Here is a 20,077-nt window from a genome sequence, read left to right on the forward strand (position 1 = left end):
ATTAAAACAGCCAGTGTTTGAAACCAGCTGTGAAGTTGGCTTAATGATGTTGGTTTTGAGTAACACAAAACACCTGGACATGACGGGACAGGAGTTGTGAGTCGCTTTCCAGTTACGGACTCTTGAATTTGGTTCTCTACAGTGATAGCTCCCTGTAAAAATGAAAGCAACTGTCTTTTGTGTGCATTTTACCAGTTTACATGTATACACACACCATCATGTATGCACACATGTTCAAACATCTTTTCCTTCTCCCTGGTGATACACAAGGAGTAAAGGTCATCATCAGTATCATGCTTGTAGGAGTTTAAGGTCAAAAAGTCAGTAGAGGGAGCAGCTTTCAAGGCCAGGTCCTCAAGCCCCAAGGATCATATGTATTTTTACTCCACCATGCTGCATGATAAGACCTTTGTATAATGCATTAGCTCCAACTTGCCCCATTGTTGATAAGCAGGGTCAAAGGTGATTGGGCAGTAGGTTGTAGTTGACCTCACTGGCATCAATTTCAGAAGTTCAGACCCCATTCCAAGCATTTCTAACTTCCTCTAAGAGTAAACTTACTGTAATGAACATAAATGTAAATCTTTTTTTTCCTGACTGCTGTGTAGTTATAATTTTGTTATATGTCTAAAATTCTTATATCTAATTTTCCATTTCTACTCTCTTGTCTCTCTCCAATTTGCATCCATTTTCTCTGTCCCTGTCTTAGTTCAGGCACTTAGAATTTTTCACCTGGAACTTGCAGCTTCCCCTAGACATTTCTCCTGATCCTTGCTATGACGCACATGATCATTTGTGATGTGACCTCTTATAGCTTGCTTCCTTCCTGGCATCCTGAGCTACCTTCTATTAGCTAGATGTTAAATGTACAAGACTGTTTTGTGTTCCTGGATCCTTTTCTCTTCTCTGCTCTAAGCCTCTTATCTGAGTTGCCTGATAACTCACTCCTAAGACTTAGCTCAAGAGCCTCCACTATCATGAAGCCTTCACTGATTGTTCCAGGCTTTCTCCTCCTTGCTCTTTTAGCACCTTGATTATCCTAATTACATTGCTCTAATGATTTTTTAATTGCCTATCAACCTGATGCACTGTGAGTCCTTCCAAGGCAGCCCCTGAGTTATATTCATCTCTGCAACTTCCAAACCAGTAGAGCGCTTCACACATAAAGGTGCTTAATGAGAATTTTCTGATATTGTTCCTGAATGCCTTCTGAAATCTTCTGGAAGTATTGTTGGTGTTTGGGGAGAAGTATTATTATTGAGTATCTGTGGTGTGTTTTTATGGGAGGTATTTGAACATGACTGGGAGCTACCAAGGGGAACTTGACAAATTATCTACTTTATGAACATAACTAAATGCCTTGGGATTGGAACAGTTTTTCAACTCTGATGCTCAAGGGATCAGGGACTTAAATTCATACAGATGATTCCAGTATTTAACTGTTGCCCAGAGAGCTCTCTGGAGGGAATGCCATACCCAGAGTACCTATTAAGTATACCTGCTTGCATACCTCCCAGGGCACCCAAATCCTCCCCACTCCCCACCATTGCAAAGATGTATGAATGGTACCTAGATGCCCAAGCAACAACCTGGGAATTATTCAGAATACTGCTCTCCCTTATGCTCCTACATTCAATAATCACCAGCTCCCGCTAAATCTCCCTCATTAATAATATTGCAAATCTGTCTTCTTTGCTCCAGTGTCATAACTCCCCATTAGGGGTCCCCGTTTTGTTCTCCCCGGATAACTGAAAACAGCTCTTGTTTGTTTTGTCTTCTCCCATCATCTGTTCTCTACAATGCAGGTTTTTTTCCGAAAAGCAAATGTGATCATGCACTGGTTCTACATAAAGCTGCCTGTGGCTTTCCATCACCTTCAGAATCGACCCTTCATCCTGTGGTGCCTGCTTCCTCCTCTAGCTGAGCTCCACTCACTGCCCAGCCCCCAATGCTGTGCTTTAGCCATACTGAATTACTTGCTTTTTCCCCCCAAAGTGACATATTTTTGCCTTCAGGTTTTTCAACATAATGTTCTGTTTTTCTAGAACCTCCCGCTTACCTCCTCATTCCCACTTTCAGCTTCCTACTCATTTTTCAGTCCTTAACTTAAACATGATCTCTTTTGGAAGAATTTCTTTATTCTCCCAAACTGAGTTAACTACTCCTCCTAAGCGGCCCACGAAAACATCTAATATGATTCTTACCACCAGCATTGTGGTGATCTAACTTGTGTTTTTCTCTCTCACTGGACTGTGAATTCCATTGGTACAAGGCTAGATCTAATTCATGATTATAATCCTAGTTTCTGAGTGTCTGGACACAGAAGTTGCTCAAGAAGTGTTTGTTGACTAAACAAATAATTGTCAATACATACCCCCATAAATACATTGCGCAATTTGCAAATACTTTGAAGATCTACTCAGGCAAAACTCTTCCTAACTAATACAATATTGACATTTGTTTGAACCCAGATACGTTGAGCATTATTTAAAAATACTCACCTACTTCATTCAGATCTCTGTTTGTTTATGAAGGGTGAAAGAATCAGTCCAGTCTAATTAGGAGTGGAAAAAGTCTGGGGTGTGCAGCCCGACCCTACAGTACATAGGAAGGGCGTGTATTGTCTTGTCCACCACCGGTTAAAATAATGGTAAAGAGAAGTGAAACTAGGAGAGAGATCATATATCTTCTTATGGCTTGAGCAAATTATGAATTTAAGACAAAGGAGATTATTTAAGCAGCAACTATTTTAACCTTGAATCATAAAAAGTCTGAGAAAAGTTTGCATAGGTAGAGAAATAATACTAGCCTTCTTGCCCTACTTTACTACTGAGGGCAAAATTTACATATGATTTCCAATTCCTGCATGGATGACCTCATTTAAAAGGTGTTGAAAGTCAGTGATTGATCATTATCTACACTGATCTCCTTTGCTTAGTCTCAAGTCTAGGTACAATTCATGAAACTTTTCTGGAAACACCAGGAAGACTAGTTAAGAAAAAAAAACACATGCGTGCACACACATACATGCACATTGAGTTGAATTACCAGCAACAGTTTGTTGTACGGATAATTTTTTTAAGTTCAAAAAAATTAAATAAGCTATTTGAAAAAAAATTCATATGCACAGTAGATTTAGAGAGAGAACTCAATTTTTAAAATATAGGAAAATGTTTATAATCCCATAAATTGTTGATATTTTGATAGTGGGTAAAAGAGACCTTGATAGCGGTAAATCTCTCAGAAAATATCACTGTTCCGTCTGAGAATGGTTGTTGTCAGCCAGCTTGGTTTGTTGTTATTTCCTGTGTATATTTCTTGTCAATTTACTTCTACTCTGACTTATTTAGCACTCTTAGTTCATTCATTAAATACTTATTGAAAACATAGTATGCGCCAGGTAATCCCTGGTGTATAAAGTCGCCTGAGATGGAGATGCTACTTATGAGAAGTGCCTAGACTCATAGGGTAGAAACACTTATAGAAATAATTACAATTTAACAGGATGGGTAGAGGGATTGATTCTGCTTGGAGGAGAGAGGGAAGGTTCAGGAGGGCGGATGTGACCTTTGACTCGTATAAACTCCTTACAGGAGTTTTCCAGGCTTTTGTTGAAGGTAAAGATTGCAGAATGGGGAGTGGGATGGGGTTTGAGGAGAAGATTCTAGCCATCAAAAATGGTATGGAGGGGCTTCACTGGTGGCGCAGTGGTTGAGAGTCCGCCTGCCGATGCAGGGGACACGGGTTCGTGTCCCGGTCTGGGAAGATCCCACATGCCACGGAGCGGCTGGGCCCGTGAGCCATGGCCACTGAGTCTGCGTGTCCCGAGCCTGTGCTCCGCAATGGGAGAGGCCACAGCAGTGAGAGGCCTGCGTACCGCAAAAAAAAAAAAAAAAAAAAAATGGTATGGGAAGAGCAGCGAAGTATAAAAGTGCACAGGATGTTAGGGAAAGGGTGGGTGTTTTGTAGGGGGAGTTGAACAAGATTTTTAGAAAGGGGATGACAAGATGAAGCTACAAAAGTGGGCTGTTTTCAGATCTTGAAAAATGTGGTATAATAACTTCAAAACATTATTACCATGTTTTATTAATTTCTTAGACTTTTCAACTTTTTTTTTTTTTTTTTGCGGTACGCAGGCCTCTCACTGTTGTGGCCTCTCCCATTGCAGAGCACAGGCTCCGGACGCGCAGGCTCAGCGGCCATGGCTCACGGGCCCAGCTGCTCCGCGGCATGTGGGATCTTCCCAGACTGGGGCATGAACCTGTGTCCCCTGCATCGGCAGGCGGACTCTCAACCACTGTGCCACCAGGGAAGCCCCTAACTTTTTAATTCAATTAAAATTTTATATTTAAAATTTATATATACCCATATTCAAATTAAAACAAGAAATAGTTCTACTAGACTTACTACAAAATTTTATTCGTTCATTCATTCATTCATTCGTTTGTCAAACACTAAGATTGCTCTTCTTATACGCCAGATGATCTACTAAATACTTTACCAGTATTACCTCATTTGAAACTAAACAGCTGTCTTCTTTCCCTCTCTACATCACGTACCAGAGTCTTACTCCGCAGGACAGCATTTTAAACTATTTTAGTTGTTTCTTTTGGTGTTTCCTTCATGTTTCTAAAATAACAGGTTTAGGTTGCCATTTGATATTATCAATTGAATTCCTGCTATTGTGTAGTTAAATCATCATTTTTTGGTTACATCAGTATTCAGTATTTACATTATTGTGCTCACGCAAATGCAACTCACAGATGAGTCATATAGAATTCTATGGTAAGTTTAATTTTTTGTGAAAAGTTCTTGTCCTTTCTAGATATGATAATTGTCTTGTAATTGCTTCCTTTTTCATGTATTCATTCTTCCCCAAAATCTTTGTCAGAGGTGTTAGTATTCTCTTAACACATCCAAGTACATCAGCAATTCTATCAATTTCTTGTCTTTTGAAGACATCCCTCTGGGGCCCTCTGCTCTTCTGCCCTAGTCTGAGCCTCTGACTCTCTGGGTCTGATGCCCAGTTATTACTATTAAATCCTCTTGGACCATAATTCTGGGGATTCCTTTCACTTCTTTCCTGGGTTCTTGGATTCTTTGTAGTCCTTTTTTGGTTTACTTTCCTGTTTTGGGAGAACATTTGCTCTAGTAGCTTTTCAAAACAATTGTGTACATGAAATTTTCATAGATATTGAATTCCTGAAAATATCTTTATTCTACTTTAATTGATTTTGGCCAAGGTGGAATTTTGACAGTGTTGGTCCTTTTTCTAACACCATTGGGATTCCTGTTGCTTTGCAATAACCTGTTTCTGTTTTACCTCAACTAAGCTTGTAGGATTTCCTCTTTGTCTCTAGTGTTTTAAAATTTCATCATAAATATCTTGATATAGGTCTCCTTCACTCTTTATTGAGGACACTCAATAAACCTTTTCAATCTGGAAACTCATATAATTAATTCTGGGAAATTATCTTGAATATTTCCTGTTTCATTTCCTCTTTTCATTCTTTTTATTTTAACATCTTTATTGGAGTATAATTGCTTTACAATGGTGTGTTAGTTTCTGATTTATAACGAAGTGAATCAGTTATACATATACATATGTCCACATATCTCTTCCCTCTTGCATCTCCCTCCCTCCCACACTCCCTATCCCACCCCTCTAGGTAGTCACAAAGCACCGAGCTGATCTCCCTGTGCTATGCAGCTGCTTCCCACTAGCTATCTATTTTACGTTTGGTAGTGTATATATGTCCATGCCACTCTCTCACTTTGTCCCAGCTTACCCTTTCCCCTCCCTGTATCCTCAAGTCCACTCTCCAGTAGTTCTGCATCTTTATTCCAGCTTGCCCCTAGGTTCTTCTAGCCATTTTTTTTTTTTTTAGATTCCACATATATGTGTTAGCATACGGTTTTTGTTTTTCTCTTTCTGACTTACTTCACTCTGTATGACAGACTCTAGGTCCATGCACCGCACTACAAATAACTCAGTTTCATTCCTTTTTATGACTGAGTAATACTCCATTGTATATATGTGCCACTTTATCCATTCATCTATTGATGGACACTTAGGTTGCTTCCATGTCCTGGCTATTGTAAATAGAGCTGCAATGAACATTTTGTACATGACTCTTTTTGAATTATACTTTTCTCAGGGTATATGCCCAGTAGTGGGATTGCTAGGTCATATGGTAATTCTATTTGTAGTTTTTTAAGGAACCTCCATACTGTTCTCCACAGTGGCTGTATCAATTTACATTCCCACCACCAGTGCAAGAGTGTTCCCTTTTCTCCATACCCTCTCCAGCATTTATTGTTTGTAGATTTTTTGATGATGGCCATTCTGACTTGTGTGAGATGATATCTCATAGTAGTTTTGATTTGCATTTCTCTAATGATTAATGATGTTGAGCATTCTTTCATGTGTTTGTTGGCAGTCTGTATATCTTCTTTGGAGAAATGTCTATTTAGTTCTTCTGCCCATTTTTGGATCGGGTTTTTACCTTTTTTGCTATTGAGCTGCATGAGCTGCTTGTAAATTTTGGAGATTAATCCTTTGTCAGTTGCTTCATTTGCAAATATTTTCTCCCATTCTGAGGGTTGTCTTTTGGTCTTGTTTATGGTTTCCTTTGCTGTGCAAAAGCTTTGAAGTTTCATTAGGTCCCATTGGTTTATTTTTGTTTTTATTTCTATTTCTCTAGGAGGTGGGTCAAAAAGGATTTTGCTGTGATTTATGTCATGGAGTGTTCTGCCTATGTTTTCCTCTAAGAGTTTGATAGTTTCTGGCCTTACATTTAGGCCTTTAATCCATTTTGAGCTTATTTTTGTGTATGGTATTAGGGAGTGACCTAATCTCATACTTTTACATGTACCTGTCCAGTTTACCCAGCACCACTTATTGAAGAGGCTGTCCTTTCTCCACTGTACATTCCTGCCTCCTTTATCAAAAATAAGGTGACCATATGTGCGTGGGTTTATCTCTGGGCTTTGTATCCTGTTCCATTGATCTATCTTTCTGTTTCTGTGCCAGTACCATACTGTCTTGATTACTGTAGCTTTGTAGTATAGTCTGAAGTCAGGGAGCCTGATTCCTCCAGATCCATTTTTTGTTCTCAAGATTGCTTTGGGTATTCGGGGACTTTTGTGTTTCCATACAAATTGTGAAATTTTTTGTTCTAGTTCTGTGAAAAATGCCTGTGGTAGTTTGATAGGTACTGCATTGAATCTGTAGATTGCTTTGGGTACTAGAGTCATTTTCACAATGTTGATTCTTCTAATCCAAGAACATGGTATATCTCTCCATCTATTTGTATCATCTTTAAATTCTTTCATCAGTGTCTTATAATTTTCTGCATACAGGTCTTTTGTCTCCTTAGGTAGGTTTATTCCTAGATATTTTATTCTTTTTGTTGCAATGGTACATGGGAGTGTTTTCTTGATTTCACTTTCAGATTTTTCATCATTAGTGTATAGGAATGCCAGAGATTTCAGTGCATTAATTTTGTATCCTGCTACTTTACCAAATTCATTGATTAGCTCTAGTAGTTTTCTGGTAGCATCTTTAGGATTCTCTATGTATAGTATCATGTCATCTGCAAACAGTGACAGATTTACTTCTTCTTTTCCAATTTGGATACCTTTTATTTCCATTTCTTCTCTGATTGCTGTGGCTAAAACTTCCAAAACTATGTTGAATAATAGTGATGAGAGTGGGCAACCTTGCTTTGTTCCTGATCTTAGTGGAAATGATTTCAGTTTTTCACCATTGAGGACCATGTTGGCTGTGGGTTTGTCATATATGGCCTTTATTATGGTGAGGAAAGTTCCCTCTATGCCTACTTTCTGCAGGGTTTTTATCATAAATGGGTGTTGAATTTTGTCGAAAGCTTTCTCTGCATCTATTGAGATGATCATATGGTTTTTCTCCTTCAATTTGTTAATATGGTGTATCACGTTGATTGATTTGCATATATTAAAGAATCCTTGCATTCCTGGAATAAACCCCACTTGATCATGGTGTATGATCCTTTTAATGTGCTGTTGGATTCTGTTTGCTAGTATTTTGTTGAGGATTTTTACATCTATGTTCATCAGTGATATTGGCCTGTAGTTTTCTTTCTTTGTGACATCCTTGTCTGGTTTTCGTATCAAGGTGATGGTGGCCTCATAGAATGAGTTTGGGAGTGGTCCTCCCTATGCTATATTTTGGAAGAGTTTGAGAAGGATAGGTGTTATCTCTTCTCTAAATGTTTGATAGAATTCACCTGTGAAGCCATCTGGTCCTGGGCTTTTGTTTGTTGGAAGATTTTTAATCACAGTTTCAATTTCAGTGCTTGTGATTTGTCTGTTCATATTTTCTATTTCTTCCTGATTCAGTCTTGGCAGGTTGTACATTTCTAAGAATTTGTCCATTTCTTCCAAGTTGTCCATTTTATTGGCATAGAATTGCTTGTAGTAATCTCTCATGATCTTTTGTATTTCTTCAGTGTCAGTTGTTACCTCTCCTTTTTCATTTTTAATTCTATTGATTTGAGTCTTCTCCGTTTTTTCTTGATGAGTGTGGCTAATGGTTTATCAATTTTGTTTATCTTCTCAAAGAACCAGCTTTTAGTTTTATTGATCTTTGCTATCGTTTCCTTCATTTCTTTTTCATTTATTTCTGATCTGATTTTTATGATTTCTTTCCTTCTGCTAACTTTGGGGTTTTTTTGTCCTTCTTTCTCTAATTCCTTTAGGTGCAATGTCAGGTTGTTTATTCGAGATGTTTCCTGTTTCTTAAGGTAGGATTGTATTGCTATAACCTTCCATCTTGGAACTGCTTTTGCTGCATCTCATAGATTTTGGGTAGTCGTGTCTCCATTGTCATTTGTTTCTAGGTATTTATTGATTTCCTCTTTGATTTCTTCAGTGATCACTTTGCTATTAAGTAGTGTATTGTTTAGCCTCCATGTGTTTGTATTTTTTTACAGGTCTTTTCCTGTAATTGGTATCTAGTCTCATAGCATTGTGGTCGGAAAAGATACTTGATACAATTTCAATTTTCTTAAATTTACCAAGGCTTGATTTGTGACACAAGATATGATGTATGCTGGAGAATATTCCATGAGCACTTGAGAAAAATATGTATTCCGTTGTTTTTGGATGGAATGTCCTATAAATATCAATTAAGTCCATCTTGTTTAATGTATCATTTAAAGCTTGTGTTTCCTTATTTATTTTCATTTTGGATGATCTGTCCATTGGTGAAAGTGGGGTGTTAAAGTCCCGTACTATGAATGTGTTACTGTTGATTTCCCCTTTTATGGCTGTTAGTATTTGCCTTATGTATTGAGGTGCTCCTCTGTTGGGTGCATAAATATTTACAATTGTTATATTTTCTTCTTGGATCGATCCCTTGATCATTATGTAGTGTCCTTCTTTGTCTCTTCTAATAGTCTTTATTCTAAAGTCTATTTTGTCTGAGATGAGAATTGCTACTCCAGCTTTCTTTTGGTTTCCATTTGCATGAAATATCTTATTCCATCCCCTTACTTTCAGTCTGTATGTGTCTCTAGGTCTGAAATGGTTCTCTCGTAGACAGCAAATATATCGGTCTTGTTTTTGTATCCATTCAGCTAATCTGTGTCTTTTGGTGGGAGTATTTAGTCCATTTACATGTAAGGTAATTATCGATATGTATGTTCCTATTCCCATTTTCTTAATTGTTTGGTTTCGTTCTTGTAGGTCTTTTCCTTCTCTTGTGTTTCTTGCCTAGAGAAGTTCCTTTAGCAGTTGCAAAGCTGGTTTGGTGGTGCTGAACTCTCCTAGCTTTTGCTTGTCTGTGAAGGTTTTAATTTCTCCATCAAATCTGAATGAGATCCTTGCTGGGTAGAGTAATCTTGGTTGCCGGTTTTTCTCCTTCATCACTTTAAATATGTCCTGGCAGTCCCTTCTGGCTTGCGGAGTTTCTGCTGAAAGATCAGCTGTTAACCTTATGGGGATTCCCTTGTGTGTTATTTGTTGTCTTTCCCTTGCTGCTTTTAATAAGTTTTCTTTGTATTTAATTTTTGACAGTTTGATTAATATGTGCCTTGGCATATTTCTCCTTGGATTTATCCTGTATGGGACTCTCTGTGCTTCCTGGACTTGATTAAACATTTCCTTCCCCATATTAGGGAAGTTTTCAACTATAATCTCTTCAAATTTTTTCTCAGTCCCTTTCTTTTTCTCTTCTTCTTCTGGAACCCCTATAATTCGAATGTTGGTGCATTTAATGTTGTCTCAGAGGTCTCTGAGACTGTCCTCAGTTCTTTTCATCTTTTTTTCTTTATTCTGCTCTGCAGTAGTTATTTCCACTATTTTATCTGCCAGGTCACTTATCCATTCATCTGCCTCAGTTATTCTGCTATTGATCCCATATAGAGTATTTTTAATTTCATTTATTGTGTTGTTCATCGTTGTTTGTTTCATCGTTAGTTCTTCTAGGTCCTTGTTAAATGTTTCTTGCATTTTCTATATTCTATTTCCAAGATTTTGGATCATCTTACTATCATTATTCTGAATTCTTTTTCAGGTAGACTGCCTATTTCCTCTTCATTTGTTAGGTCTGGTGGGTTTTTATCTTGCTCCTTCATCTGCTCTGTGTTTTTCTGTCTTCTCATTTTGCTTATCTTACTGTGTTTGGGGTCTCCTTTTTGCAGGTTGCAGGTTTGCGGTTCCAGTTGTTTTTGGAGTCTGTCCCCAGTGGCTAAGGTTGGTTCAGTGGGTTGTGTAGGTTTCCTGGTGGAGGGGCCTAGTGCCTGTGTTCTGGTGGATGAGGCTGGATCTTGTTTTTCTGGTGGGCAGGTCCACGTTTGGTGGTGTGTTTTGGGATGTCTGTGGACTTATTATGATTTTAGGCACCCTCTCTGCTAATGGGTGGGGTTGTGTTCCACCTTGCTAGTTGTTTGCCATAGGATGTCCAGCACTGTAGCTTGCTGGTCGTTGAGTGAAGCTGGGTGCTGGTGTTGAGATGGAGATCTCTGGGAGATTTTCGCAGTTTGATATTACGTGGAGCTGGGAGGTCTCTTGTGGACCAGTGTCCTTAAGTTGGCTCTCCCACCTCAGAGGCACAGCACTGATTCCTGGCTGCAGCACCAAGAGCCTTTCATCCACATTGCTCAGAATAAAAGGGAGAAAAAGTAGAATGAAAGAATTAGTAGAAGTAGAAAGAAAGAAAGAAAGGAGGGAGGGAGGGAGGAAGGAAGGAAGGAAGGAAGGAGGGAAGGAAGGAAAAAAAGAAAGAAAGAAGATAAAGTAAAATAAAATTAAGATAAAATATAATAAAGTTATTAAAATAAAAAAATAATTATTAAGAAAAAAAATTAAAAAAAAACAAAAACGGACGGATAGAACCCTAGGACAAATGGTGGAAGCAAAGCTATACAGACAAAATCTCACACAGAAGCATACACACACACATTCACAAAAAGAGGAAAAGGGGAAAAAATCATAAATCTTGCTCTCAAAGTCCACCTCCTCAATTTGAGATGATTCGTTGTCTATTCATGCATTCCACAGATGCAGGGTACATCAAGTTGATTGTGGAGCTTTAATCCGCTGCTTCTGAGGCTGCTGGGAGAGATTTCCCTTTCTCTTCTTTGTTCTCACAGCTCCCAGGGGCTCAGCTTTGGATTTGGCCCTGCCTCTGCGTGTAGGTCGCCGGAGGGCGTCTGTTCTTTCCTCAGACAGCACGGGGTTAAAGGAGCAGCTGATTAGGGGGCTCTGGCTCACTCAGGCCGGGGGGAGGGAGGGGCATGGAGTGCGGGGCGAGCCTGGCGCGGCAGAGGCCGGCGTGACATTGCACCAGCCTGAGGCGCGCCATGCGTTCTCCCAGGGGAGTTATCCCTGGATCCCGGGACCATGGCAGTGGCGGGCTGCACAGGCTCCCTGGAAAGGGGGTGTGGATAGCGACCTGTGCTCGCACACAGGCTTCTTGGTGGCTGCAGCAGCAGCCTTAGCGTCTCATGCCCGTCTCTGGGGTCTGCGCTTTTAGCCGCGGCTCATGCCCGTCTCTGGAGCTCCTTTAAGCAGCGCTCTTAATCCCCTCTCCTTGTGCACCAGGAAACAAAGAGGGAAGAAAAAGTCTCTTGCCTCTTCGGCAGGTGCAGACTTTTCCCCGGACTCCCTCCCGGCTACCTGTGGCACAGTAGCCCCCTTCAGGCTGTGTTCATGCCGCCAACCCCAGTCCTCTCCCAGCGCTCTGGCCGAAGCCTGAACCTCAGCACCCGCCCTGGCGGGTGATCAGACAAACCTCTCGGGCTGGTAAGTGCTGCTCGGCACCGATCCTCTGTGTGGGAATCTCTCTGCTTTGTCCTCCGCACCCCTGTTGCTGTGCTCTCCTCTGCGGCTCCGAAGCTTTCCCCCTCCGCCACCTGCAGTCTCTGCCCGCGAAGGGGCTTCCTACTGTGTGGAAACCTTTCCTCCTTCACAGCTCCCTCCCACTGGTGCCTGTCCCATCCCTATCCTTTTGTCTCTGTTTATTCTTTTTTCTTTTGCTCTACCCAGGTACGTGGGGAGTTTCTTGCCTTTTGGGAAGTCTGAGGTCTTCTGCCAGTGTTCAATGGGTGTTCTAAAGAGCAGTTGCACGTGTAGATGTATTTCTGATGTGTCTGTGGGGAGGAAGGTGATCTCCTCATCTTACTCTTCTGCCATCTTCCCAGAAGCTCCTGTGTCTAGGTATTTATTGATTTCCTCTTTCATTTCTTCAGTGATCTCTTGGTTATTAAGTAGTGTGTTGTTTAGTCTCCATTTGTTTATATTTCTTTTAGATTTTTTCCTGTAATTGATATCTAGTCTCATAGCGTTGTGGTCGGAAAAGATACTTGATACAAGTTCAATTTTCTTAAATTTCCCAAGGCTTGATTTGTGACCCAAGATATGATCTATCCTGGAGAATGTTCCATGGGCACTTGAGAAGAATGTGTATTCTGCTGCTTTTGGATAGAATGTCTTATAAATATCAATTAAGTCCATCTTGTATAACTTATCATTTAAAGCTTGTGTTTCCTTATTTATTTTCAGTTTGGATGATCTGTCCATTGGAGAAAGTGACGTGTTAAAGTCCCCTAGTATGATTGCATTGCTGTCGATTTTCCCTTTTATGGCTGTTAGTATTTGACTTATGTATTGAGGTGCTCCTATGTTGGGTGCATAAATATTTACAATTGTTATATCTTCTTCTTGGATCGATCCCTTGATCATTATGTAGTGTCCTTCTTTGTCTCTTGTAATAGTCTTTGTTTTAAAGTCTATTTTGTCTGATATGAGAATTGCTACTCCAGCTTTCTTTTGATTTCCCCTTGCATGGAATAGCTTTTTCCAACTCCTCACTTTTAGTCTGTATGTGTCCCTAGGTCTGAAGTGAGTCTCTTGTAGACAGCATATATATGGGTCTTGTTTTTGTATCCATTCAGCCAGTCTATGTCTTTTGGTTGGAGCATTTAATCCATTTACATTTAAGGTCATTATCGATATGTATGTTCCTATTACCGTTTTCTTAATCGTTTTGGGTTTATTACTGTAGGCCTTTTCCTTCTCTTGTGTTTCTGGCAAAGAAAAGTTCCTTTAGCATTTTTTGTAAAGCTGGTTTGGTGGTGCTGAATTCTCTTAGCTTTTGCTTGTCTGTAAAGCTTTTAAGTTTTCTGTGAAAGCTGAAGGAGATCCTTGCTGGTTAGAGTAATCTTGGTTGTAGGTGTTTCTCCTTCATCACTTTAAATATGTCCTGCCACTCCCTTCTGGCTTGCAGAGTTTCTGCTGAAAGATCAGCTGTTAACCTTATGGGGATTCCCCTATGTATTATTTGTTGTTTGTCCCTTGCTGCTTTTATTTATTTATTTTTTTACATCTTTATGAAGTATAATTGCTTTACAATGGTGTCTTAGTTTCTGCTTTATAACAAAGTGAATCAGTTATACATATACATATGTTCCCATATCTCCTCCCTCTTGTGTTTCGCTCCATTCCACCCTCCTTATCCCACCCATCCAGGTGGTCACAAAGCACCGAGCTGATCTCCCTGTGCTATGCGGCTGCTTCCCACTGGCTATCTATTTTATGTTTGGCAGTGTAAATATGTCCATGCCATTTTCTAACTTTGTCAAAGCTTAAACTTCCCCCTCCCTGTATCCTCAAGTCCATTCTCTAGTAGGTCTGTGTCTTTATTCCCATCTTACCCCTAGGTTCTTCATGACATTTCTTTTTCTTAGATTACATATATGTGTGTTAGCATACGGTATTTGTCTTTCTCTTTCTGACTTACTTCACTCTGTATGACAGACTCTAGGTCTATCCACCTCACTACAAATAACTGAATTTCGTTTCTTTTTATGGCTGAGTAATATTCCATTGTATATATGTGCCACATCTTCTTTATCCATTCATCCAACGATGGACACTAAGGTTGCTTCCATCTCCTGGCTATTGTAAATAGAGCTGCAATGAACTTTTTGGTACATGACTCTTTTTGAATTACAGTTTTCTCAGGGTATATGCCCAGTAGTGGGATTGCTGGGTCATATGGTAGTTCTATTTGTAGTTTCTTAAGGAACCTCCATATTGTTCTCCATAGTGGCTGTACCAATTCACATTCCCAGCAGCAGTGCAAGAGTGTTCCCTTATCTCCACACCCTCACCAGCACTTATTATTTCTAGATTTTTTGATGATGGCCAATCTGACTGTTGTGAGATGATATCTCATTGTAGTTTTGATTTGCATTTCTCTAATGATTAATGGCATTGAGCATTCTTTCATGAGTTTTTTGGCAGTCTATATATTCTTTGGAAAAATGTCTATTTGGGTCTTCTGCCCATTTTTGGATTGGGTTGTTTGTTTCTTTGTTATTGAGTTGCATGAGTTGCTTGTAAATTTTAGAGATTAATCCTTTGTCAGTTGCTTCATTTGCAAATATTTTCTCCCATTCTGAGGGTTGTCTTTTGGTCTTGTTTATGGTTTCCTTTGCTGTGCAAAAGCTTTGAAGTTTCATTAGGTCCCTTTTGTTTAATTTTGCTTTTTTTTTCCATTTCTCTAGGAGGTGGGTCAAAAAGGATCTTGCTGTGATTGATGCCATAGAGTGTTCTGCCTATGTTTTCCTCTAAGAGTTTGATAGTTTCTGGCCTTACATTTAGGTCTTTAATCCATTTTGAGCTTATTTTTGTGTATGGTGTTCAAATCTCATTCTTTTACATATGGCTGTCCAGTTTTCCCAGGACCACTTATTGAAGAGTCTGTCCTTTCTCCACTGTACATTCCTGCCTCCTTTATCGAAGATAAGGTGACCATATGTGCGTGGGTTTATCTCTGGGCTTTGTATCCTGTTCCATTGATCTATCTTTCTGTTTTTGTGCCAGTACCATACTGTTTTGATTACTGTAGCTTTGTAGTATAGTCTGAAGCCAGGGAGCCTGATTCCACCAGCTCTGTTTTTCGGTCTCAAGATTTCTTAGGGTGTTCAGGGTCTTTTGTGTTTCCATAAATATTGTGAAATTTTTTGTTCTAGTTCTGTGAAAAATACCTGTGGTAGTTTGATAGGTACTGCATTGAATCTGTAGATTGCTTTGGGTAGTATAGTCATTTTCACAATGTTGATTCTTCCATTCCAAGAACATGGTATATCTCTCCATCTATTTGTATCATCTTTAATTTCTTTCATCAGTGTCTTATAATTTTCTGGATACAGGCCTTTTGTCTCCTTAGGTAGGTTTATTCCTAGATATTTTATTCTTTTTGTTGCAATGGTACATGGGAGTGTTTTCTTGATTTCACTTTCATATTTTTCATCATTAGTGTATAGGAATGCAAGAGATTTCTGTGCATAAATTTTATATCTTGCTACTTTACCAAATTCATTGATTAGCTCTAGTAGTTTTCTGGTAGCATCTTAAGATTCTCTATGTATAGTATCATGTCATAATCAAACAGTGACAGCTTTACTTCTTCTTTTCCAATTTGGATTCCTTTAACTTCTTTTTCTTCTCTGATTGCTATGGCTAAAACTTCCAAAATATGCTGAATAATAGTGATGAGAGTGGGCAACCTTGCTTTGTTCCTGATCTTAGTGGAAATGATTTCAGTTTTTCACCATTGAGGACCATGTTGGCTGTGGGTTTGTCATATATGGCCTTTATTATGGTGAGGAAAGTTCCCTCTATGTCTACTTTCTGCAGGGTTTTTATCATAAATGGGTGTTGAATTTTGTCGAAAGCTTTCTCTGCATCTATTGAGATGATCATATGGTTTTTCTCCTTCAATTTGTTAATATGGTGTATCACGTTGATTGATTTGCCTATATTAAAGAATCCTTGCATTCCTGGAATAAACCCCACTTGATTATTGTGTATGGTCCTTTTAATGTGCTGTTGGATTCTGTTTGCTAGTATTTTGTTGAGGATTTTTGCATCTATGTTCATCAGTGATATTGGCCTGTAGTTTTCTTTCTCTGTGATATCCTTGTCTGCTTTTGGTATCAGGGTGATGGTGGCCTCATAGAATGAGTTTGGGAGTGTTCCTCCCTCTGTTATATTTTGGAAGAGTTTGAGAAGGATAGGTGTTATCTCTTCTCTAAATGTTTGATAGAATTCACCTGTGAAGCCATCTGGTCCTGGGCTTTTGTTTGTTGGAAGATTTTTAATCACAGTTTCAATTTCAGTGCTTGTGATTTGTCTGTTCATATTTTCTATTTCTTCCTGATTCAGTCTTGGCAGTTGTGCATTTCTAAGAATTTGTCCATTTCTTCCAGGTTGTCCATTTTATTGGCATAGAGTTGCTTGTAGTAATCTCTCATGAACTTTTGTATTTCTTCAGTGTCAGTTGTTACTTTTCCTTTTTCATTTCTAATTCTATTGATTTGAGTCTTCTCTGTTTTTTCTTGATGAGTGTGGCTAATGGTTTATCAATTTTGTTTATCTTCTCAAAGAACCAGCTTTTAGTTTTGTTGATCTTTGCTATCATTTCATTCATTTCTTTTTCATTTATTTCTGATCTGATTTATATGATTTCTTTCCTTCTTCTAACTTTTGGGGCTTTTGATATTTTTTCTCTAATTGCTTTAGGTGCAATGTCAGGTTGTTTATTCGAGATGTTTCCTGTTTCTTAAGGTAGAATTGTATTTCTATAAACTTCCCTCTTAGAACTGCTTTTGCTGCATCTCATAGGATTTGGGTTGTCATGTCTCCATTGTCATTTGTTTCTAGGTATTTTTTGATTTTCTCTTTGATTTCTTCAGTGATCACTTCGTTATTAAGTAGTGTATTGTTTAGCCTCCATGTGTTTGTATTTTTTACTGATCTTTTCCTGTAATTGATATCTAGTCTCATAGCATTGTGGTCAGAAAAGATACTTGATACAATTTTAATTTTCTTAAATTTACCAAGGCTTGATTAGTGACCCAAGATATGATGTATGCTGGAGAATGTTCCATGAGCACTTGAGAAAAATATGTATTCTGTTGTTTCTGGATGGAATGTCCTATAAATATCAATTAAGTCCATCTTGTTTAATGTATCATTTAAAGCTTGTGTTTCCTTATTTATTTTCATTTCGATGATTGGTGAAAGTGGGGTGTTAAAGTCCCCTACTATGATTTTGTTACTGTCGATTTCCACTTTTACGGCTGTTAGTATTTGCCTTATGTATTGAGGTGCTCCTCTGTTGGGTGCATAAATATTTACAATTGTTATATTTTCTTCTTGGATCGATCCCTTGATCATTATGTAGTGTCCTTCTTTGTCTCTTGTAATAGTCTTTGTTTTAAAGTCTATTTTGTCTGATATGAGAATTGCTACTCCAGCTTTGTTTTGATTTCCATTTGCATGGAATATCTTTTTACATCCCCTTACTTTCAGTCTGTATGTGTCTCTAGGTCTGAAGTGGGTTTCTTGTAAACCGCATATATATGGGTCTTGTTTCTGTGTCCATTCAGCCATTCTGTGTCTTTTGGTTGGAGCATTTAGTCCATTTACATGTAAGGTAATTATCGATATGTATGTTACTATTCCCATTTTCTTAATTGTTTTGGGTTCGTTATTGTAGGTCTTTTCCTTCTCTTGTGTTTCTTGCCTAGAGAAGTTCCTTTAGCATTTGTTGTAAAGCTGGTTTGGTGGTGCTGAACTCTCTCAGCTTTTGCTTGTCTGTAAATTTTTAAATTTCTCCATCAAATCTGAATGAGATCCTTGCTGGGTAGAGTAATCTTGGTTGTAGGTTTTTCTACTTCATCACTTTAAATATGTCCTGCCAGTCCCTTCTGGCTTGCAGAGTTTCTGCTGAAAGTTCAGCTCTTAACCTTATGGGGATTCCCTTGTGTGTTATTTGTTGTTTTTCCCTTGCAGCTTTTTTTTTTTTTTTTTTTTTTTGTGGTACACGGCCTTCTCACTGTTGTGACCTCTCCTGTTCTGGAGCAACAGGCTCTGAATGCGCAGGCTCAGCGGCCATGGCTCATGGGCCTAGCTGCTCCACAGCATGTGGGATCTTCCCAGACCGGGGCACGATTCCGCGGCCCCTGCATCGGCAGGCGGACTCTCAACCACTGCTCCACCAGGGAAGCCCTCCCTTGCTACTTTTAATATTTGTTCTTTGTATTTTATTTTTGATAGCTTGAATAATATGTGCCTTGGCATATTTCTCCTTGGATTTATCCTGTATGGGACTCTCTGTCCTACCTGGACTTGATTAACTATTTCCTTTCCCATATTAGGGAAGTATTCAAGTATAATCTCTTCAAATATTTTCTCAGACCCTTTGTTTTTCTCTTCTTCTCCTGCGACCCCTACAATTCGAATGTTGGTGCGTTTAATGTCTTAGAGTTCTCTGAGACTGTCCTCAATTCTTTTCATTCTTTTTTCTTTATTCTGCTCTGCAGTAGTTATTTCCACTATTTTATCTTCCAGGTCACTTATCTGTTCTTCTGCCTAAGTTATTCTGCTGTTGATTCCTTCTACAGAATTCTTAATTTCATTTATTGTGTTGTTCATCACTGTTTGTTTGCTCTTTAGTTCTTCTAGGTCCTTGTTAAACCTTTCTTTATTTTATCCATCTATTTCTAAGATTTTAGATCATCTTTACTATCATTACTCTGAATTCTTTTTCAGGTCGTGTGCCTATGTCCTCTTCATTTGTTAGGTCTGGTGGGTTTTTGCCTTGCTCCTCATCTGCTCTGTGTTTTTCTGTCTTTTCATTTTGCTTAACTTAGTGTGTTTGGGGTCTCTTTTTCGCAGGTTGCAGGTTTGTAGTTCCCGTTGTTTTTGGTGTCTGTCCCCAGTGGCTAAGGTTGTTTCAGTGGGTTGTGTAGGCTTCCTGGTGAAGGCGAGTAATGCCTGTGTTCTAGTTTTCTAGATGAGGCTGGATCTTGTCTTTCTGGTGGGCAGATCCATGTCTGGTGGTGTGTTTTGGGGTGTCTGTGGCTTTATTATGATTTTAGGCAGCCTCTGTGCTAATGGATGGATTTGTGTTCCTGTCTTGCTAGTTGTTTGGCATAGGGTGTCCTGCACTGTAGCTTGCTGGTCATTGAGTTGAGCTAGGTCTTGGTGTTGAGATGGAGATCTCTGGGAGATTTTCACCCTTTGGTATTACATGGAGCTGGGAGGCCTCTTGTGGACCTGTGTCCTGGTCCTCCCACGTCATTGGCACATCCCTGATGCCTGGCTGGAGCACCAAGAGCCTGTGTTCCACATGGCTCTATAACTCTGTCCAGAGCATTTTTTGCTTTGATAATTCATATCCACATGGAAAATGATTTATGTCCCACAGTATTCCACTCGCGCAAGTCACAAGTAGCCCTCTCTTCATTATTTATGTAACTCCTAATAGTTTGTTGTTGGAATTCGTGGGCTTCCCTCTCCTCCATTTTCAATACCTCAGTGAGAAGTGAGATGAAAACCAAATGAAGACTAACACCCAGTGATAACTCAGGCAGGAAAATAAAATAATGTCAAGTGGTTGAGTCCATTCTTTTTAACATTAGCAATAAGAGAGGCCATTTTAAATACATGGCTGCTTGGGTAGCTGGCCAGCTATCTAGGAAATGAAGCTGCAAACTTCTAGCTTTCTGGAACATTCTAGAAC

Source organism: Delphinapterus leucas, chromosome 11, assembly GCF_059928025.1.
Source record: "Delphinapterus leucas isolate spDelLeu-1000000601 "Yukka" chromosome 11, BTC_Dleu_Yukka2, whole genome shotgun sequence".
Taxonomy (NCBI): Eukaryota; Metazoa; Chordata; class Mammalia; order Artiodactyla; family Monodontidae; genus Delphinapterus; species Delphinapterus leucas.